Source organism: Vanessa tameamea, chromosome 8 (genome assembly GCF_037043105.1).
Source record: "Vanessa tameamea isolate UH-Manoa-2023 chromosome 8, ilVanTame1 primary haplotype, whole genome shotgun sequence".
Lineage (NCBI taxonomy): Eukaryota > Metazoa > Arthropoda > Insecta > Lepidoptera > Nymphalidae > Vanessa > Vanessa tameamea.
The window spans coordinates 9,599,227-9,624,664 of NC_087316.1; the positions used below are offsets into that span (position 1 = coordinate 9,599,227).

Consider the following 25,438-nt stretch of genomic DNA (forward strand, 5'->3'; position numbering starts at 1 on the left):
TTACAGGCTGTTAATGTAATGATAACGATCTTTAAATGTGTTTTTATATTATAAATCTGAAAACATTAAGTGCTGTTTTTTCTTATTGGATATATGGAAAAATAGATTTTCTTATGCTTAAATCAGTCAGAAATATACTCCAAAAATGAAATTTACCATTTTTTCTACTTTATTTTGAATCAGGATATTTTTATTTTTATCCTTAGATTATTAGTATATAGTGCTACCAGTAGGGCATCATATTTTACTCTAGCTAGTGTAGACAAGACTTTATCACGCTTATAGTTTTAAATGTAAGTATAAGTAAGTAATATCAATTTATTACAGATTAACTACTTTCTAATTAAAAAAAATCCTCAACAGGATAGATTTTTCTCAGCAAGAACGAGATTTACGTGTGTTTAAAACGTAGCCATCATTTGGAAATATTACCATTATATAAGATTTACTTTTTAAAATCAAATTGTTGTTTTATATGAATGCTATACTATACAGACATGATATTATGTATTTATAACACATGTTTAATGTCACGATACTTTGCTACAATCAACTTTATACGTTATATTAGGTATGTGAGTTATTTTAAGCTGTTTGTTAGCCTCGGTAACTCGGTGACATTATTAGCTTGTTTGTTTAAATACTAGGCCAAGCTTTATTTACATCTTTATATATATAATTGTTAATAATATATATATATATATATATATATATATATATATATATATATATGCCATAATAATAATATGTTAATAAATGACTTAAAACGATATATACATATATTGATTTTAAAACGTTGATCGTAGAAATTAACGGCAATTCTGTTTGGAAACTATTATTTCACGATATAAATATCCTATCTTTTGTTAATTAGGCTTCTATATTGAAATATGATTATGGTACATTGTTTTTTTTAAGTTTGAGTTAACTTTTTTTATTATTATTCTCAAAGAATCCTATATAAGAACTAAAACAAAGAATATACAATTGGATTTTATATAAGTTCATGAATCCCGCAGATATGAAACTTACTTTCAATGCATCTCCTTCGTTATTGAACATTTATTGATTGTATTTAAATCGTTACCAAAAATATAATTATATTAGTTTCATGGATGTTTCACATTAACTAATAATATCTGGGTAGCAAATGAATCAATCTATCTTCAAATATATTAAAAATGGCTTCATTCATCAAATTTCAATTAACATTAAAATTAATTAATTTATACCAATTACTCTGTTTGTTTCAAATAACCGAACTTCCAAATTATCTATACTCTAATTTATCGAATAATCGACTTGCATTTACAATTAAATCATTAGCTTCTCTTTGTGTTGATAATTTACATTTAAATAAACTAAAACGTTTTGAAACACTCAAATTTGAACTGTATCGGCGGTGGGCGTAGTAACTGCGCCACAGATTGTAAAAATTACAGCAACAGCTGTCATTTCATAAATAATATTGTTTATTGTTTTTCGCAATGACATTAAAGTGATTAATAGATCATGAATTCATAATATAGTTTTTAAATACTCTTAGTAGAATTATAATTACTAACATTGACGTCGGCACAATTATTGTGGGCTGAAAAAAAATCCTCGATGATAAAGTTTGCTAAGATTAAGTTTTATTTTAAAAACTTGTTTATTTGTCGCGTATTTTTTTGTAATTTTTACATGGTATGCAAGTTCAATACAGAGGTGATAGTCAAATATTTTAATAATCATTCAAAAATAGCCTTTATTACGTGAAAGTTAGAGTTGAACAGGAAGTTCCGATAACGAAACCCTAGCACGCTTACCAAATTCTGATAACCTACATAGCTATCAGGAACATCCAAAAACATGTGTAAAAGTCCATAAGAAAATTTGCATAACGATAGTGCGTCAAGCTGCCAACGCATAATTTAAAAAAAAGGAGACAACACTTTAACAGTTAGTGCAGGCTGTTGTTTTTATTCGTGCATTATTGGGAAACTAAAATATACAGAGAATATGTTAGAAAGTGTTAAATTTTTTTTATGAAAATAAATTTAACGATTGCTGAGAGGCTCATATAAATAAAGATTATATTTTCTGAATACTGATCTGAAATCAGGACAGTTGAAGTTAGTCAAATTGAATAAAATATTTTTTCATTCAATATGACAATGCAGTGTACCAAGTGTACGAAAACGGTGCGCAAAATTTAGCTCAATCGGTTTAGTAGCTTATTATATTCAATCCCCAAGATTAGACCCACTCTAACAGGTAAAGTTAATTAAAAGTTTGTAATACAATGATGGGGAGTACATTAATATTTATTAATATATTATAAATATTAATGAACTCCCCATCATATTATATTATATTTAAAACAATTACATTTTATAAGATCGATTAAATATAAAGTATAGTTTTACTTATGATAAAATCCTTTTACTGATGTAAAATAGGATAGCCTATCGATTGAAAAATCTCGACTAAATTTCGAGCATTTTTTATCATAAGACAGAATTAAATCTTCAATGATAATATCTTTATTACAAAACCTAATAAGTCATGTGACTACAGACATAAATTATGTCATGATATGATAGATCGCCCTAAGGAAATGCTGAACGTCCTCTGAAGAGATACAATGATTGATGGAGACCGAAAATCTTTATAGGATTAGATAAGAGCGTGTCACTACGTATATTTTAGAATCTATAAAGTGTCGTCTTATTTAAAAATATCTACGATTTAAATAAAAAAATATTATTATACCATCTTTTTTTTTAGTCGAAAGATCTACGCAAAATGTTTTAAAGCAAATAAACCTCTCCGTTCGACTCGTAAAAGTTATGGTAAACCATTATAATATTTTACAGATAGAACTTTAGAAGTATTTGAATATAAAATTACCTACAAATGGATGTCTTTTAAAGACGTTGAATATTTATAAAGTTGTTCGAACATTAAGATTATTTTATTAATTTATAAAGCTTATATTCATTACAATATTTATTATGGAACTGCGTAAAGGAGCATTATGGTTAATCTATGTCATACCGTACCATAATTGATACAGATTATGATACAGGTTGCGTAAGATTTATTATGCTATATTAGACATATGATGTCTGATGTCCTGTTGATTGACTTCAGCAATAGTGCCCCATCATTATGAGAGGCTAGCCAACTGCGCAGAGTTACCAAACATAAGTGCAGTTTCTATTCCTTCTCTATAATAATCCAGGGTTTCAGTCCAGAATCTGCGGATATACGGTCTTATAACTCAGCCACTACACTAACGAGACAGTCTTAAAACGTACGTTATATATATAAATATATATTTGCAATGATTAGACGGAGATTGTTAATATGATTTTGTTTTCTTTGTACATTCAAAGCGTAACTTATTTACTATTGTTGACGTAAGTAGACGTAGATAATACGTATGTTTCGGCTTCAAGTCGAAATTTGTAATAGCTTTAGACAAATATTTAATCATGATAGAGTATTATATAAATATTATTTGTTAATTTTGCAGAGTTTCATTTTATTACTATTGTTAATCAAATGTATACTGGAAAAGGTTTATATCTTTTTTAATTTTCAGTTTAATATACTAGATTTGACTGTAACAAACTTGCTTAAAATTCAGTTACAAAATTAGTTTTATACATTCTGATAGGTTATGTAAAATGTAATTCATAAAAAAACGTAAATATCAAAATGAAACAAGAAATGAAAACGTAATTAGTATTGAGTAGAGATAGAGTTGTGAGTATATTAATTTCACGTAAAATCAGTGAAATTCCCACTAAATAAAGCTGTGGAGCAGTTGGCGTTGTGAAACGAGAAAATTGCTTTTCATTTTTCATTAAAATGCTACAACCGTAACACATGCTACTGAAACGAAAGTTTGATAGAGCATTAACAGTAAGCAAACGCTTACATCGCGTTGGACGTTTTAGAATTATAATATGTCAATACTATTTAATATTTTAAAGATAGAAAGAATAATTATTTCTAATTTTAAAATGTACTGCAGTATTCCTTATTTTATAAAATTTTTAATCTACACATATAACATTTAAACAATCTCTGCATAACACGTTTAAATATTGACCTATTTTCCATCCAACATATTTGCGATTTACAACACGCACATTAATAAATCTTTAAAATACCAGTGAAGGGATATGGATTTACGCAAATGTGCAAAATTTAAATCTCGGTTTTTCATTATGTTTCCACTCTTAAACCTCAACTTTATGTGGAACGATGACGTCAAAGTTTTTGCATTAGGCAGTGGGTCTCGGTCGGAGGGAGGCAGGCTGGAATTGGAATAGGGAGTTAGCACTTCTCCTCATAGATATAAGGTCTATAATTATAAACACGTAGTTGCAAAACAACTGAAACGAATCTTGTCTACGAACTTATTATTTATGCGTCTTATGTTAAGTGCGGAAACATAAAGTGTAAATGAACGTTGGCCCACTTAAATATGCTTAGGTTTAAATTTATAACTTTGTAACGATACAACTTTATACGAATTATTGTCTGATAGGTAATTTAATTATGATATACTTGCTTTTTGATGTTGTGTTAGTTAAGTTTTGGACTTGTGTGTTGAATACATTTCAAGATCTACATTAACAGCCTGTAAATTTCCCACTGCTGGGATAAGGCCTCCTCTCCCTTTGAGGAGAAGATTTGGAGCATATTCCACCACGCAGCTCAAATTGGTGGATACACATGTGGCAGAATTTCGTTGAAATTAGACACATGCAGGTTTCCTCACGATGTTTTCCTTCACCGGCGAGCACGAGATGAATTATAAACACAAATTAAGTACACGATAAATTTAGTGGTGCTTTGAAACTGCAATCATCAGTTAAGATGCACGCGTTCTAACCACTGGGCCACCTCGGCTCATTCATTCATTTCAATATCTCAGTTGATAGTAACGTTTTAAAATGAAACGTTATTCCAATTTTGTCGCATAGTTTTCCTTCTGTCATAAGTACTGTTATTTTAATTTGTTGAATATACGATAAGTGAATGATTAATATAATTACGTTCCATTTTACGGTGTAGATAATTTATTTGTAATTGTTTCCTTGTTCTCGTTTCAAACGATCGTTTAAGAAACGTTTTTATCCCTAGATAATTAAAACGAAAGCATAAATTAAATTATATGAAAATTGCAGGTAATTTTCCAACGTACACGGATATTTTCAAACCTTATGAACGGATCTATTATTAGTTTGTTGGTTTAGGTACTTAACTCTCTTATCTTTTCCGAAAACGCCCCTGTTCTCGTTCCTGTTCATAAGCACCGCTACACAGTTACTTAAACGTTCGTTATATTTACTTTAATTCATTGATTGAAGAGGTGTTTCATTTGCGTCATCGTGAATAAATTTAAATAATAATTATTGTTGAATAGTTTACTTAAAACTAGTTCTCGCTCGCAACTTCGTCGCGTTTATGTTCTTCCTTGGAGTTTAAGTTTGTGTCAGATCCTATTTCATTGAATTCGGTTTAGTTCAGAAAGAACAACAGACAGATAGACAGTATTCAAGAAAAATTTGTTTCGTCAATAAAACCTCAGATTATAAAAGAAAGCAGGTGGAGCGCTTCGAATATAATAGTGAAGTAACAAAAGCGATTACAGAATAAAAAGCGAAATAAAATTTGGGGTCGTGCGTTCTCGTATCCCTTTTTGTTAAAACGTGAAAAGTGTCACTTTAATTATTATTAATTAAGTTACATACAGTTTCTTCATATTACATACATTTGTGTCTATTTATATTTGTATTCCTGTATAGTATTACGTAAAGGAACACACTTCCATAAAGAGTTTTTATGCTAAGCCGCTGCTCCTTTTCTAGATTACGATGCAATTGTTTTGTCTTAAGTTTATTTGCAAATTTAATATTGTATTTTTTTCGAATAAAATAAGTTCTAAATACAAACTATAAAATTTTCGTTCATTTTTTTTTTTTATTCTTAGACTAGAGCTCAAATTTGTCTTACTCTTCTCTTATTTTACTTTGAACGTAATTGTCAGATTAACGTCTTGTAATTTTTCTATCGATACTGTTTTTTATAAAATATGAAGTAGGACAGGGACGTCCACCTATAATGATTAATGTTACCCATATCGTATGTATCCCGGAGATCGGGGAAAAAGTTGATTGATGTGAGTCGAGGATACCCCTAATATTTACTCAAATATCCGCTTCTCTGTTTTCGTTTGGTTCTGATGGATGAAATCGAAAAGAAAATAATGATTTCTCATATGTTTGTCACATATATGACGAACAAATAGACTCTGAAGTAATTTTCTCTTCTGTTTGTACCAAAAATAGGTTAGGGTAAGGTTGTATTATAAGGCTTCTGGATAGCTACTGTAAGAATTCTTAATTAACCATTCAGAATATGAGAGGTTATCATATTAGAACTCTTCATTTGTCTTAAAGTTTAAGTTCAGGTGTATATTTTGTACCTAACATATAATTATAGCCCACCAAACTAGGCGTAGAGCCCGTGAATTTTTATCAAGTATTGGAGGTTTTATGTCGGGTAAGCAACGAGTTGTAGGGTTTTGTGCAACTCAGCCTTGATATAAACAACTTATCAATACCCCAAACGAATATACTGTATTGCAGTTTAAAGGGCGTGTGAATTACGACCAAAATATGGGAAAACATTTGTGTTCCCATTTATGCAATCACAGTATAAAAAAACTATACTAATAAATATTATAAATGCGAAATCTGTATCAGTCAAACCACTGAACGATATTTGTTATTAAGCAAGCTTAAAGAAGAAAAGAAGGACATGGTTAGTTTTCATAGTTGTCAAAAACGTGACGACCAACCCCTAAAAAAGAGCGAGTGACAGCGATTTCACAATATTTCCAATAGTTCCAGTGTTTATAGACAGAGATTATTATACCAGTATGTTTTAGACTTTTTATTTCAAATAATTTAACATTCATTAATATAAGAATTACTTATAATCAATACTTAATTAGACCGCATGGAATGGTAGAAAGAGTTTCATTTCCTCGATTTATTTAAAAATAATAATAATATAATGACGTAGAAATAATTGATGATCATTATCATAATAAAGATTTGTTTGATATTCCCTTTTCGTTTTTGATATGACCGCTTTTGTTATGAAACAGGAGTTATTAATTTCTATGGGACCATTGTAATTGTACGTTTATTTTTTGGTTGAATAACTTCAATACAAAAGCAAGGTTATTAGAGTACGTTTGGGAAGGGAAGTGTGTAATATCCATATATGTAGAAGTTGTTGATTGCATTAAATCTATTTTAGGTATCACTACATAGTATAAAACAAAGTCGCTTACCGCTATCTGTATACTTAGATCTTTACACAACAGATTTTGATGTAGTTTTTTTAATAGATGGATTGATTCAAGAGGAAGGGATATTGTGCGTATATTATATATATAAGACATGCACAATATAGTAGAGAAACACTGATAATTTTAGTGGTTTCTAAAGTAATGCCGTTAATAAACACATTTTTTTGCAAACGCTGGCTGAACTCTCCGAGATATACAATACAATACATACAATACATATTTATCCAAGTATGTACCTTAAATACATTGTTCATTTAATATAGATCAATATGGCCCTTAGAGCATGTAATTTAAATGAATATTTTCGAAGATATTGCAGATTTAAAACGCAGGGATATAGCGGTTTGTATTGGCTAATGACTGAAAAACTGTGAGCATTGTAAGACATTCTGTAGTACATTTGGTGGCAGCATTGCAGCCGTTCGAAGCCGAGGCGCTAGTAACATAATAAATGTGAGTATCTTATTTAGGTTTTGCTAACAAACGTATCCTACGTAGAAGTGAGAAAAAAATCGGATATTGTAATGTTTCGATCTCAAATAGCTTAGTAATTATTATTAAAGACATAGATATAGTAATGATGTGTTTTATATTTGTGTTGATATGTTGAAGTTTCTGATTTGAAGTGGTCACCTACACGTATAGATCCGCCAATTAGCCACCAACTATATGATTTAGATGTTCAATACCGTATCAATGTTAGGTTAGGTTAGCTTAGTAGTATTTTTCAGAAAGTAGATAAAAGTCGATACACAGTTTTTTAATAAATAAAATTACCCAATAATTGCAATTTTTTGTTTTTAAATTATTTTCTAAATATCGTTTGTTAAAAAAAAAAATTCTGAAATTTTATTTAATCAAGCAAAAGTTGCCTTTAATATAGTAGTTCTTTTAATCTAACTGTATATTTTTTCCCGTTACTTATCTTATAGACACACATAGCGACTTTTTAAATGTATCATTTATTTTAGAATCGATAGAAATGTCTTATTTTTAAACAGTATACACGTACTTCTAAAAATATGTAGCTAACAAAACATTCCTTTACGAATCATATACTTATAGTTGAGCCCCAATGCTTCTTATAATACAGAGTATTACATGCGAGCCATGTATAGCAGTGTCCTATTAATGTGATCATATCTCAAAAGATAACCATCTGCTATATATTGCGATACAACGTGCCGCAGGTAACAATTGGCCGATTAACAAAAGTGTCTCGTTTTAGCGTCCCGCCCGTGACATTCACGAGGTCGAGTATTGTGTGGAAGACAAAAGCATCATTCGAAACGTGGTCGAACTCCAATGACAGTGACGGGACGTCACGCAACACGGTTGTGACATCACAAGGTCGGAGCACGTGGACGCGGACTGATTTAATTATGCGGTTACGGTTTTTTAAATCATTAGTTAATGTTTTAAATCGAAAGTTCTGTATAGAATCGAATCTTTATTGTTTTGAAGAATAATATGAGTTATATTACATGTTTGTTCATAAATATGAATAAATATTAAAGACAATAATGTAATGTATAATAATTATACGTACATATTTTTTATCACACCTACCTATTTACTTCTGTGGTTCAAGATTTTTCAGCAATAGTATGTATTAAAAATAACTCAACTTTATAAAAATATTTTCGCATAGGAAATAATGATTTAATCGTTGTAGTCTATTTTGTATACATCGATGTGTTTTTGATTGATAAATAAATAAATTTAAAATTGTTATAACCAGTGCTGCAGTTGTCAAGGCTTTCACGAGTTAAAATGAATTTATTTTATGTAATTCACATTGCGGCTTCGTATAAATCGCGATAAAATACAAAACAAAACACAGGTAAATATATACAAGTAAATAGTTGACCTTTGTTGCGGAAGGTCAGCTAATGTGAGGTCAGATTGATCAGAGGTTACGTTTTAAACAAACCGCTTTTCGCGTTATGGATTACACACGACACGTAATATGCCATCGATGTTATTCGTTCATATTTTAAACCTTCAAATGACCAATGACATCATTTAAAACTGCATGAATTTAAAATAACAACATGTTCTTTTTAATTTAAATAACGTATTCATTCAGAATTTTGTGTGAAAATATTGTAATGAAGTATACATCGCAAGGCAAGGTTGGCCAGCATTGAACGACATCAATGTCACGGCTCCATTCACAGTTGGCAGTGATGTTAATAGATATTTCAATCCAGAGACTTCATAAATATCATTTTATTTGTCGATAAAAAATATTTACGTAAATTTTATATTTTTGTACTTGCAAATTCCTAATTAAATGGCACAAGAGAGAAGTAGAAATTAAATAATGATCTTTGCAGTTTAAGTTTAGAATGATTGGCGCTTTTGTATTTTATTTCCAGAGATCAGGATTCTAATGTCGATATACGGGATTGTAGCAAAACGTCAATTGGATTCCCTAGCTGGCAGTTGGCACGCTCTGATGCGTGACAAGGTTTATTTGTACTATTTTTTGTGTGTTGACCGTAATGCATAACGCGATTACTGCAGTGTAAATGTTCTGAAAACTTATAATGTTTTTTTTTCAATACACGTGACCTTCATTTCTTGCTGGTAGTTGCTCGCGGCGTTACTTTAAAATACGAGCATACCAATAGTCTACGTTACTCTTTAGCCTGTTTCAAAGAATCACTACGCGTCTTTGCTCCCTTGCCGCGTGAAAGGACAGATCAAGAAACACGCTCGTATTTATAATGTACTAGCGATCCACCCTCGCATCTATCACTGGATGACATCGTAGATGTGCCGTGGAAATTTCGATACGTCTTCAAACATATTCAGTATATACTTTGTTCAACGTTATTGATTTACACAGCGCACTTAATACAAGTTTAGTAGCACGATTAATTTCGATAAATAATTGTGTGGAAGTGGAAGAATTTTGTACATAATATGTATATTATATAGAAGTATAGATCAATAAATATGTTCTTATTAAACACATAACAATGACACAATGTTCTCCGACATACGTCAGAAAATGTTTGTCTATTAAATTATGTTAACTAATTTGTAACGTGTTACATATTACGTTATGTATCTAAGTGTGTTTGTTTAATTTACATACATTAGTGACGCTCTGTATGTTGAATATATAAAATGTTATGTTCACAAACGTAATATATCATTACAGTTAATATCATAATAGTATCATTTGTTTAATATTTTATAATATAATTTGTTTATTTAGACATTATTGACAACGAGCGAGGTCTTGGACTGCTGTATTCTGAAGAAACTTCGGATAAAATTAAATCGAATAAAGTCACTTTGAAATTATATTTTTTATCTAAGTGTGTATTAAAACTAACCATGAACAACTATGTTCAATTAAAAGGATGTATCTGATAGGAATAGAGTTGTATGATTTGACCCACGAATCCACGAATAGCAGCGTTGTTAACTGCTATTCTGTAAGCTATGCTGCAAGAACTCACTTCGTTTCTGATTCGTAAAACGTTGATACCGACATACGATGACGCGCTATTCTGATATGCCAAAGTGTTATGATTATTATTATGGTGAATGTCGTAGATTACTTTCTGACGTTTATTTATCGTGTTCAGCGATGAGTTTCGAGTTTATTATTACATAACAGCTATACTAGTTAAGTCAATAGAGCTTGCGTAAATAGCATAAGCGTGCCTAAAACTCGAATGTAAATGATAAACATACATCGTGAAAGCTTACGGAAGACAATTATTATAATATTATTACAATACAGTTTTCATTACTCTGTGGGCCATGGTTTTGCTAGTCGTTGTGAAAAGTAATATTTGAATATAATATTTTAAAAATATTTTCTATTATATCTGAGTTATTATTTTCGGTCGGAAATTACTAACTGTCATTTTTTTCTATGAATATGATTTACTGATTCTTATATGAAAAAATGTAGGTTATAAGAGCGACGCCATATAAATCGTAAACTTCAGTGACGGCCTTTACCCGCTGTGAGTGTGTGTGTGTTTGGGGGGGGGGGGTGTACGGGTTATTACTTTACTTTATTTACTTAAGCAATGATTACATATAATAAAATAAAATCATCCCGTCACGTCTGTCTTTGTAATAAGATAACCACAAAAAAAATTAACAGTTTTTGATGCGGTTTTTACCAATCGACGGATGATTTAAGAGGAAGGCTTAGACGTATTATCCGTTAAAGTTTTGTGTCAGTTGGTTGATATATAATCGTGCCGACTGCCAGGCTTAATAGACTAAATCATAAATAAAAGAAACACAAGACAAAGACACATCGTAAATTAAAAGTTATATGTAATAAAATTTGAGTGTCGTGTTTGTAATATTAAAATAACCGCTTTTTACTAAATGCATATGAATGTATACACGGTACGTATACAAAAATAACTAATGTAGTTACATAACTAGTGCCTAAACTTACGTTAGATACAGTCCAAGCGACGAAGCCAAGGTTGAAATCATTAGTTTAGAATTATCGTGAATTCGTCTTCATGAAAACACGATTTTTGACGTTTATACTGTTGTTAAGCAATATTTTCATTTAAGCCCTGAATTATAAACATAAGGTAATATTAATTTGATTTAATTAATTATTATTAATAATATATATCTGTTACAATTTATGCTTCATTTAAATGTAGTGTTGCACTTTATTACGTTATGTTTTTAAACTAATTTATATTTATTAATAAATGCATAATTCTATTAAACAATTATATTTCCTGTGGGCACTCGTGATGCCGATTATACCGAAACTAAAAAAAAATCATCGGTTACATTTGTATAATAATAACTTTTAGTTTCATTCAAACATCCAGCACGAAAAAAAATATTCACGTTTTTTTTTGATGTATTAAATTAAGTATTATTGTCAAATCTTTTAATGTATATATTTCTAGTTATAACTTATTTATTTCCTGCGAGTTATTGATCGTATTGTTGCCGTTCAGCAGTTTTCCTACTCTACCAATGAACCAGTTGGCTCAAACTTGGATCGGGATGTAAGGAACCTGTCGTAAAGTTACCGTTACCGTTATAAATTAGTAGAATCAGCCCTCAGTTACCATTTAGTTGAGGTTTCTTTTTGTGAGGAATAGAATCGGGCATGTATCGTAATCATTACAAATTAGTAGAATTAACCTCAGTTACGATTTAGTTGAAATTTCTTTTTGTGAGAATTAGAATCGGGAACGAATAATAGCTGTAGTGGAATTGCCCCCTTGTCTTTAATACTCATATACATAAACACTAAGTTAGATACGACGTGACGGATGCAATTTAGGCCACACACTCGTCATTATCCAATATCCTTGTTGTAACCAGCGAACTGGTTACATCTGACTACACTTAACACCCACTAGTTCTAAACTAGAAATTACAATGATTTAAACATACCGCTTACAAGGAACAAAAGACCGTAAGCGATGTGAAAATAAATGTTTTTGTAATGTACCTATATTTTTAGACATAAGATTGTTGCCGTGACTTCGTTCGCGTTAATTTTTCCCGTGAAATAGTTTATTTAAATGTCTCATCGCATAAAAATATGAAATAAGTCCTAATAAAATTTAACTACGACTACTGTTATACACAGACAGACATACAGACAGATATACAGAGTTACTTTCGCTTTTATAATATTATTATAGATTACGATTATTATGTATATATAACATCTAGCTTCTACTGTAAAGCGCGCAACTTTTGGTAAAAAAAAAAATCGATAGTTTCCGCATAAATACATACGATGAAAATTAAATCACATTAAAAAATAGTGCAAGTCCGTATTTTTCATGAGGTTTACATGTTCTAAGCCACCGGACAATTTAGGTTATTACCAGTAACGCCAATGAATCTGGTTTCACCGTTCATGATTTGTATTAAAAATATATATACCACCGTAAAATTGTAAATACTGTTAGATTATAATCTATCACACGAGATTGTAAACTCTCGAAATATTATGAACGGAGAATCGTTAATAATCTTTCAGTTAGGTTAGGTTAGTGTTTTTATAATTTAACTTAAATTCACTTCTTTTTTGATAGATAACCATCTATCAAAATGTAATGCGTTGAATTGTAAGCAGTATGTTACGGTTAACAATCTTTCGAAAGTTTAGAATCTCGCGAGATATTAAAAAATTCAAATGTATTCTTTCATCTAAGAAGTATTTCACTTTATTATTAACTGTCAAAATTCTATCATCGGCTTAGAAAACATCTCAGACCGAAGAACCGCTGAAAGAAACTCAGCGGATTTTTTTATAGGTATTATAGATTGTAATGTAACGGAATTTACAATTTGACGAGAAGAAATGTATGAAACTAACATTGTCGTAAATATTATATTCGTCTATTTAATGTTCTTATTTGATAAGACAGTAAACGAGGCTTAAGTACGGAGAAAGGGCTTAGTGTGATGAGTAAGCGCAATAAACCTATTTGAGTTAACAAGATTGCCTTCCAGTGGAAATAATGTTCTCGCCTTAGGTAACAAATACATTACCATGGATGTCATTCTAAAAAATATCCATATAAACTATACCGTAAAATAAAGTTAAAAAGTTATTGAACTGTTATTATATATCTGTTAATATCATCAATTACATAAATGTTATATGTTATTAAATAACAATTAATCAATACATTTTATCGTAATAAAAACAGCATTTAAAAATAAAAAATCTTCTCAAGGTTTGTAGTGAATGGACGATGAATGAATGAAGGAATTGATTATATTTCTTTCCGTGCCAATGCGCGTGTGAGCAATAGTGACTACTACTTACCATTAGGTGACCCATATTGAAGTCTGCCTATCTGTTCTAAATTTAAAATGAAATAGCACTTTATAACACCTTTGTTTAAAGTATACAAAAATGAAAATATTTTCTAGGGCAAGTAATGTTTTCTATAATATTGTAGCTCTGCAGTTTATTGTCTGATTGGGTCCTTTATCATGATTGGTGTTTATTTTAATGAATATAAATGTATTAAGGGTGGGGTTATTGACGGACACGAGCATTTCTACGACTAGTGGCGTGCTTAAAGCGTTTTAGGCATTATAAGAATTCAAATCATATGAATTACGTACAAATTACTTACGTAAATTTATCAAACTATATTGTATGTGTATTTTATTATGTTGATAAATTTAAGTATGTTATACAAATTTTATGAAAAGACGGTCAAATAACTTATCCGTATTAAATAAAATTAAACTAAATATATTGGATACATTAAAGATATGGGTCCTTATCATTATAATGACCCATCAATCATTCATTCATTCATTCAATCATCATAATAACTACATTAGTTATTATAGTGGCTTATATAAAGAATCGAGATACGTTCGATCGGTTCATGGGATTCTTAATCTAATATCGAACCTATCATGGAACTCGATTAAGTAACTTCCTGTAAATATCCTACTGCTGGGTCTTCTTACCGTTTAAGGTGTAAAAGGAAGGTTTGGTGGTTTTAATATTAATCCGAAGCATGAGGGTTTCTATAATATGACGTTTTTCTACACCGCCGAGTACAACATGAATCGTTTTAAACATAATCGAACCAGCAAGATTCGGCTAACCTTAACTTATGCTAACCACTGAACCATCACGGCTCCAAAAAGAACAAAAATTGAATTGATGCCGAGCGAATTTGAAGGATTACGATAACTAGTGAGTTATTTATGTTATAATATATTAAACTATTGCTAATTATTAAATTATAATAACGCATAAGAAAACTTAACGTAAGTCACGTTTCATCTTCAAAGCGGCAGCTCTGCACGTGATGAAATGTTTGCCAAATTAATAATAAGCGCTGTAGACGTTCCAAGAGCTAATTTAATGTGTTAAGAGAGGATGAAAAAAAATGTATTTAAAATGTTTTCAATTTTTTTAAGGAATATATATTAAAAATATTTAAGCTTCGATTATTAAGTACTGATATTATATGTACTCATATCAGTAGAGGGGTTAGGGGGGATGATACCCAATTATATTGTACGTAAATACAAATTACATTTATATTTTATATAGATGAAATAAATACGTTATATTATATTTATATATAGGTATCTAGTATTGGTATATAAACAAAAAAAAATGTGCAAACGAGTATTTCATTTTATATATTCCGTAACGGAAAGTTTAAAAGAATTAATATTATGAACGTAATAAATAAAAGCCAAAAAAGATTTAAGAGTGTTAATACTAGAATCGTTTAAGATTAAATTCTTTATGTCATAAATTTACATGGTCCAAAAAACATTTTTATTTATTTCTATAAAAATTTAGCCGTCACGTGACGCTCGTCAGACATTAATACGGCTATTGAAATAATTTACAAATAAAGAATTCGAATAATTTAAAATGGAGTTAATAAATAAAAGCAGTTACATAAATAATTTTTTTATTTTTATGTAATCAACGAAGTATAGTAACCCGATATGTACATACATACAATTGAATAGATACGGAGCGAGAGATGCGGACAGGAATAAGCTAACGTCACGTCGTTTATCGTCACGGCATACGACTCCGTCATATCCCTACGGCGTGCCAATAGAAATTCACATAAAAAATATGTTTCCATGTGAATGAAAAGCGCAATTAACGATACTGTTGGAACCAAAGCAACAGCAGAAAATTTGGTAGCAATTTTGAATAGATGCCAGTTGAATTGGTGAAATAACATTCACGTTTTGGCATCAATGTATCACCCTGAATAGTTTTCAGTTATCTCGGATCTGATGGAGAGATAAAGGAATAAATTAATGTTCATATGACGCAATCGCAGGTAATGGCATGTGGGTGTATTCTGTTCGATTTGGAAATAATTAGAGCTTCTATTCTTTCTATTCCAAACATGACCGTATTAAACGATGTTGCAACTACATTTTGGTTTAAACACGTGAATATTAACCGAAAATTGTGGGTCTAATCTTATTAAGCATTGAGTTTTCGTGTAGTCGAGGAAAGCGTCATTGGTTCATTTTTCATCAGTCGCATATGTCGTATAAAATTTTGCCATGTGTATTTATTAACAGGGAGGGGCTTAAAATGTTTTTCTAATTCATAGGAGACTTTAGCTCAAATAGGAACATTATAAGACAGTTCCTTACTTCATTATCATCACCCTGTTCTCGTCCAATGCTGGACATAGGCCTCTAATATACCGGCACTCCACCTAGGTGAAGATCCTAGCTCCGCTTACCAAGGCGTGGCTCCTTACAATAACATAATATTTGGATTTATTATTTTACAAATTTGACACAGGTGAGATGTTTTTATTTGTAATTAATCATTTAGGTATTCCATTGATAAGTAGACCAGAGATCATCTCAAGTCAAGTCTATAATTTTGTGGTAGTCTTTGTGCAAACCCGTCAAGGTAGGTACACACCGGATTTTTCAGATTGCTGTTCCATCTAAGTATGCGTATGAGGGAACTGATATTACACTTGTGTTGGCATATATAACTACAAATACTATTCATACAGATGTCTGCCTTATCCAAATTATGTATTTACAGTATTTATTACAGTACATAGATGTATTTACAGTACAATGTCACATTTGTAATGGTTACAGCCGAGAAACTGTGTTACGAGTATCAGATAGTTTTAAAAGTAACATATTAATTCGATATTTTCAGGAAATACAAGTATATGAGGTTTGTTTATTATTTAATATTTATTCTTCAGATATAAAGATATACTGTTATATATTTTGTAAGCTTGTCTTCAGTGTTTGTCAGCGTTCCATTAAGGTGCTTTGAAGACCAACTACAATCCTTTGTAGTGTATGGACTGTCCCATTAAACGTTTAACATTGAACAATTTCTCATCATAATATTTAACGTAATTTACCTTCTAAGACCTATGTGACCTTCACGATATAATTATCTGCGCCACTGCGCTACATACATCAAAATTGTAAACATGCATTGTATTGTTTGTACATTGATATCATTATGTATTTATGTGTAAATGTAAATTTATATATATTTATGAATGTTTATTGTCTTCAGTGAAAACAAAATTTTTTTTTGTTAATTATTGTACATGTTAAGTACGTTTTGAAATCACGTGAATTGATTGAAAGAACGGGTGAAACAAATAAACATTCGAAATTTACTTTCTATCAACAAGAAACGTCGATAATTCACATATTATTTGATTATTTAAGTTATCAACTTTCTTACTAATTCAATAACGGTTGTAAATTTACACAATGCTCTGTCTTATTCTTTCGAATGTCAAATTACTGATGTTAGAGAGAGAAAACAAAACTACGTGTAACTATTCATTTAAGAGTATGTATTAATTTTGTTCTTTAATCCGTCAAATTCGATACAGATTGACCACATCTAATTATTTGTAACAAAGGCTTGAAATAGGTATGTTTCTGTCGCATAAACAATTATATTAATTTATTTATATAAAAGTTACACATCGTTACAAGGTTTAAGTGTTTTACGTGAATCGACCGATTAAATATAGTTTTATTTTACTTATTATTCTATTTCAACGGTCTAATGTACGATTATTTAACGTTGCTAAGTTTATCTTGGCATTGACTTTGAAACAGTTTTACTTCTTATTATGTCTGAGTTGGCTCGTATTCTATTTGCTCTTTAATAAATTAAATTCGATGACATTATTATTGCTTAATTCAATAATATAAAAATGAAAATAATATTGTATAGGAACTGAGATATTCTCTGTTGCGGAGAAAAGTGTGGTAACAACACACATGGAATACGGTTAATGTTTGTGTCGGTAAAACATTTCGATCTGGTGGTTTGAATTTTTCTTTTAAATTTAGATTTTTCATTAGATTCAAATACATGTTTCGAAAGAATCTGAATTCCAGTTTTTCTTTTTCGTAACAAAATATTTTTGCGAATGTGTCGGCAATAGGTATGTTTAACACATATAAAAATATTTTAGTATAAACGATAACAGATAAAGCTTTCGTACAATTCAGTGTATTGAGTAAAATATTCATGTAACCAAAACATATTGAAGTTAAATTGTCGTTCGTAACGTATGAATATTTTTACTGTTTGCATTTTCAGAAGATTTTACAGGATCATAGTTTCCTAGATGTACGCTGTTTATATTCGTTGCTTCGAGTCGTATTTATAATAAACTATGTACACTTCAATTTTACATCAAGAAGAAGAGAAGAAGAAGTTTTAAAACTTTATTTTTAATAGTAACAATAAAACGAAATGACATGATGTACCTACCCAGTTAGTACCTAGAGATATTTCTCAGTGTTTTCGACTACCTTCTACCTGTCTTAGATAATGAGCAAAACTAAATCAATATATTTTTATTCAAATATTCTCTTAAAGGAATTTTAATCAATTATATTAAAGGATTAAGTTGGATGTTAATTTTCTACAAAGAAGAACCGTCAATATACTAAGTAGTTTATTTTTCAATGAAATGCAGTCAAATTTATATTTTCTGTAAAGAAAGGAAAGAAAACATACTCCACGCACTTTACCATAATATATTTCATACAGCTCTAATAATAATAATAATGTCTGTGGACTGTGGTGATCGCTTACCATCAGATGGCAATTCTTCCGCCCTATCTATAATATACAAAAATACCATAAAATTATATAGAAACAAACATTGCTTCAGAAACGATGGATTGATTTTGGAGAGTCAGAAACTTGATGTTACGAGAAAATTTAATTGTTGATATAATACCAAAATGAACTAGAGAAAGCAACTGAAATAAATGAAAAATACTCCTTCCAATGATGAGGAGATCAAAATCGATTGGTTCTGGAGTTGCTGTGATTCAAATGACGTTTAGTTTCGATGGTACGTCTATTAATAATTTACCGAGTAAATATTATTTATACATGTAGTCTAGTTATTTCATTGAGTAAATAGTTATATCGCGTGCTTATCGAACGATCTCGGAATACCGTAGTTGTAATTTCAACTTTGTTATAACGATAGCTAGTTTATTATCGTTACTAAATATTCTTGTATAAATTTATTTCCATTGACATTGATCATAATCAAGGATAATAAAACTAATTGTGTGCAAGATATTTTTTTCGAGAACATTTGTAAACAGGAGAAATTTTGATTGATGATATAGTAAGCCTGGCTTCAAGCCCGTCGAGGTGCCACGCAACCGTTATTGTACCGCAAAATATTAGTTCTTTTAAAGTCGTGTTTTATTTTGACAGCTGATTTTTCCAATATAATTGATAGAGATAGAAAATAAATAAAATCTTTGATACATGATATTGGGTATGGGATCGAGTTTCGCTTAGATTTTGTGGTGGTGGTAAAATTTGGTGGAAAGATATATTTGCCAATTATCAAAAACATAACATCCAGACATGCACTTGATCCGTAAATTACTCTGCCAAGCCATAAAAATGCTTGTTTTTATAATGATGAACAGTTAACACAGATATTTGACAGTATGTTGGAATAAGTTCCAAACCTCCTCAAAAGGAACTGAGACGTTTAAGCAGAGGTACATTTACAGCTACTTTATGTACATAAAATAAATATTACCATTGCCTGCGAGACACATTACCACGTACAGTATGGCCATAAGTAACATTAAATAATATCAAAAAAAATCTAAAATATTTTTAGCAAAATATAGTCTTTATATTACTTATAATATCCTGGTACATCTGTTTTAATTTATTATATTTTGTGGAAAACTAACATTACACAAGATTTGTATTGTGTATTATTTTATCTAGTATTTATTTGAATAAAATATTTTTTTTTTCTAATTAGTATTTTTGTTCTTATTTTATCAAATAATATAAAATTACGAATATATTGCAGTTTCATATAATGCTTGATAGAATGATGTTGATTTAAAGCCTAATAACAGATATTAAAAGAAAAATAACAATATTAAAGCCGTAAGCAGCAAAAGTAATTTTATAAATATACGCATATTACAATATACTTATTAATAAAGTTACATCTTGTATTTTCATCAACACGTTGATTTTATGACGAATTTTCTACACGGTAAATTTTCACGGTCGGGTTACCATTTTTTTATCATAATTTTAAGTTACAATAAAAAAAGGATTATATAAAAGAGTTTTTATAACAAAAAAATCTAATTAATAACTCTACGTTAATGACTTCGGGCGCAATCAGAACGAATTCTTTTATTAAGGAAAAAGTTACTTTTCCTTGACTAAAAAAATCTCCGAACTCGATTGCGTGAGGTAAGGGAGTTAAAATTAGGTCAGATTGGACGAAACAGACTAGGCATTGATTAATCGTACTTCATTTTTAAATAAAAAAGTAAAGGGATTTCTTTTTAGCCAGTTACAATGGGGTTCGTTAGCTTAGAAATAACGATAGATAACCGGAAACAATCTATATTACTATATCGTTTTTACTAGAAAATATGTAGATATGTCAGTAAATGCTTGGTATTTATAGAAGTAAAACGTTTTTTTTTTTTTACCAAAAACAGGTAAACGTAATATTTATATTTTTATATGTTAAATGAAAGAATGTCATTATTAAACTAAATAGCACCATTTATAAAGTTATTTACTTATATACAAAATAAACTTCCAATTTCACAATAATAAAAACAAAAGGTCCGTTCGTTCGTACAAACGACCATTTCCTTCCGATCGCGAATGAAATGCGTTACGTTTATTGTGTACATTCGCGGTCACAAAGACCATTCGACGATAGGGCGCAACCGTGACAGTACACCTTGACATGAATACGTGTTCTAATCACCTTATAATCTATGACCATTGAATTTTGAATGCGTTAGTAAAACTGTATTCAATTAAATGTAATTATTTTCTATACTATGAGAGGGGGGGGGGGGGTGTTGGAGTGTGAACTATGTTCTTTTTTCTACGTGCGTTGTCATAGAAACTTCTGTGCAAAATTTCATGATGATCGGTTGTTAGATGTAGATTATTAGTTTCGACGTGAAAGCGTAACAAACATATAAATAAAAACTCACTTTCGCACTTATAATATTAATTAGATTTATGTATTATTCTAATTGACTTGTCTACACGATTATCCTTGAACTATCGTCTAGCGACGGATTTTGAAAACGTATTGCGATTTTAATCCATCTTTTACAATAAAATTAATTGTATTAAAAGTAAGTTCAATATTATCAAATAGGTAAATGATACAAGTAATAAATATTGAATAAGAATATTTTAGTCACATTCTTATCTAGCAACAATTAGAGTTCTAATTATATTAAAATATATCTCAAAGAAATGAAGAGTAATATACATGAACGAAAGCGCCCTTGTGAACGCTTCGTACGGACTTTAGTATAATTTAAATGTTAAATAAATATTTAAAGGTTTTCATGTATTTTTTTTTGGAAACACTATCTATACAACTGTAAAATAATACGTCTACATAGTGACCTTTGTAATTTATTAAAGGTAAAATAGAGGTTAGGTTGCTAGACCATCTAAAGCGTAATGATTTTTTTAAGCGTATATACCTTTATAATAGGCCTTTTAAAATAATTGATAATTTAAATCTCTTTTAACAAAGTAAATATTTTATTTATATGAGAACATACTTTATACGTCTATAATGAACGTTTTTCTCTTTATATTTTATGATACCATTTATATATAAATAAACTATTTTGATTTGATATATTATTGCGTATTGTAAAAATAGCATATACCTACTAATAAGATAAATAATAAAATGATTACATTAATTAACTAAGCGCTTTACTTAAATGTAGTTTAGAGGGAGACGTGTTAAACAATGCTGTGTCTCTTTTTTTCGAATGTCAAATAAATATGACAGAAAGAGATAAAACAATTAAAATAAAGACAAGCTAACCGAGTCCTACATTTAATTACAGATTACAGTACTAAACGTATCACGTATATGAATAAAGACTAAGTTATAATGATTGATTCTATAAATTTGACAAATGACAAAATAATTCTAACAAATAAATGATTATGTTCAGAATCAGAATTTCAGTGATACATTAAAAAGTCGGTAAACTAAACCTATTGACCTGAATTCTGAGTTGGACGTGGGCCATGACCGTTAAGCTACGTACGTTGATACGTTGATTAATGGTCTTGCTGTTTACGTGTTCAAGCTTGGTTTGAACTTCTTCAGTAAAAGTATGGATTTATTACAAAATATATTCGAATTGTGAATATATTTTATGTATTCGACTTACATAGGTTTTGTTTAGAAATATTTTTCAATTTTGATTTGTTTGTTTTGATTGGTTGTCGCGTATGACATTGTATATACTTAGTATATTTTGTATATATTTAAGTTATGCCCGAATATTAAATTTTTATTATTGATGTTTATAATATTGATGTTTTACTCTAAGGTAAGTTATATGATTATTGACTTTATTGTTTATAGGTATTTTTTAAAATAAAGATGAGAAAAGTAATTGAAATTTTACTACCTGGTTGTGAAATGATACTTAAAAATGTTATTTAAAGGCTCCGTTTTGTTTGGTTACCAACACGATTGTGCGATAAGAACTCAATAAAATCTTTATGGCGATATAAATAGAAACTGTTATTATAAACAAAAATATAAAATTTAAATTCATAATATTAATCGACAATATAAAAATAAAGTAATTTGCAGTATTTTGACGCATTTTTTTTACAAATAATCACTGAAAACTGAGTCGACAAAACAAAACAGACAATCACGCAGCACGAATACATTGTATTTTATTGAAAATCAATCAAACACGAACACTGATTATATTATTTTACTTAAACTTACTTTATATATGATTATATAAAATACGCTAGCATTGCAAATACCTGCTCTATATTTACGCGTTTAAGGTTTATTTTTAATTTAATTAAAACAAACTTATGACCTTTATTTACACAACGTAATTATTTAGAGATGATTTTTTTTTTATTATGTTCAAGCATCTAAAAGTAATACTCTAGGTAACTAGCTATTTCAAAGGTTATATATAATTAGGAAATATATTATATACCATATAATATAATAGCTGTAGACGTGAAATATATTATATACCATATAATATCTGTAGACATTTTTAAGGGGCTTTACTATGAATATGCGAGTGCAAAGATAATGCAATAATTACGACTCTACAATTATTAAGCATAACTTTCTATATTTATTTTAATATGCAATATTTCATATGACTTATTGAATGAATATCCTCTGAACATATGCCAGATAGTCTATCACTATAGTTATATTAGACCGGTGGCGTCTGTAGGTCATGATCAAATTAATAGTATCTGCATCTAGCAAGTTACACATATTGCAATAATGTTTCATTTAATAACATCACGAGGGAAATGATCTTTTCCATATGGCAATATAAGAAGCTCGTAATAGTAACATATTTACATCACACTGAAAGAATAATATGACACGGCACGGATAAGTTGATTGCGACCTTGGTAATACAGCGTTATCGCATTACTTATTCTAAACGCGCTTTGAAGATCGTGAAACCATGAAAGCGATTCGTTTTCCTTCTCGACGACCGTCGCGATAATAGATAACGCATTGTCCAAGATTTACACTACCGATCATAACGTAAATGTTATAAACGTAAACTTCAGTGCAAACAGACGCGGCCTTGAACGCTAAGCAGATCGTTCGAAAATACGCGGCGCGTGGAATAGCCACGATGAAAATACGAGCACGTGATATTACGTACCTCGCGTACAGCCGTTTGGAGAAAATCGATGGTGCTTGCCACTCGGCGTCCGGCGGCTGACTGAGCCACTGTGTCAGCGGAACGCGCCCCACCCGAGCCTCCGCCCGCCTGACTTGTCACAGTTGGAAAAAATAATAATTTTCACTACACTTTAAAAAAAACTGATGCTCACTGAATGTTTCTCCGATCAGGCGAGTGTGAGGTTTTATTGTTCGCGGCAAAGCGCTTGGTCACGGCCGACGTGTTTGTTGATCGAATAGAAGCGGCGGACTGGTCGGAGCGAGCAGCCAGCGAGCCGACGAGGTACCCCGGCCCCCGCTGTGACGTCGCTCGACGATGGTGGAAATTAGCAGCTTCCCGAGCGAGGGTCGTCAGATGTAGGTCACGGGGACTGGGCTGCACTTGCCCACTCTACCGTGCTGATACACTTGACAAGTTTAAGGACGTTACTGTAAGATTGGGCGCATACAATTGTACGAATACGCTACGCTTTCGTAGCATAGAGTGTGACGTAGGTGATTAATAATAATAATTTTACCTATGCCTTATATGCCTTTTAGGATAAAACACGTCATATTCTAAAAAGCCGTTTACGTAATCTCTGTGCTGCCAAATGATAATATCAAAATTAGTTAAAATTTTGACAACATTAAATTACTTTTGTACTTGGAAAAAAAAACAGATACACTAAAACATTTAATAGAGGGCCTTCAAATTATTCAAATTTATAAATAAAGTATATGTCACTGTATACAATATACGGTTAGAAGCTTTCATGCCTCTAGGCAAATTGTGTATGTTTACGTATTTAAATTAAATATGGGTATTTCGTATCTTTCAGAAAGCATAACATTATATTTAATAAAAAATTGAGACGTTTATAAATATAAAGACTTTTTAATCAAAATTATAATACATTCTACTTCAAAATTGTTGACTCTTTGTTATTTAAAAAAACGGTCCAGTACGAATCGAATTTACGCACTGGGATTCCGTATCCACGATACCATAGATTTCGTCTTTTTCATGATTTCTTGTGGTATGTAAAAGTACGCCCAACGTTTCAAACTAAACAAACTATTTCTCAAATTGACCTAACAAGGATTTACGGTGAAGCGAACTCTCACGTAGAATATTCCAGCAGGATTAGGATTTCTTGGATAATACAAGCAGACAGCAGTATATGTGCATCTTAAATTTATACTTATTTTTGTTTAATTTATTATTTTTCAAGATTAAATCGAATGTTAAAATTTCATAACGGTACTCATATTTTCTAATGTCTTTATTTTCAAAATA

The 25,438-nt window shown here is 30.2% G+C and overlaps 1 protein-coding gene across 1 annotated transcript in view; it reads right to left on the minus strand.

Annotated features, from left to right (window-relative positions):
* LOC113400039 (protein Tob1) overlaps positions 1–24,429 on the minus strand; it is a 46,531-nt gene extending 22,102 nt beyond the window's left edge. Inside the window, exon 1 of the mRNA XM_026639404.2 lies at positions 24,140–24,429. The gene's annotated coding sequence lies outside the window, so the exon portion shown is untranslated. The remainder of the gene's footprint in view (positions 1–24,139) is intronic.
* Positions 24,430–25,438: the final 1,009 nt, after the last annotated feature.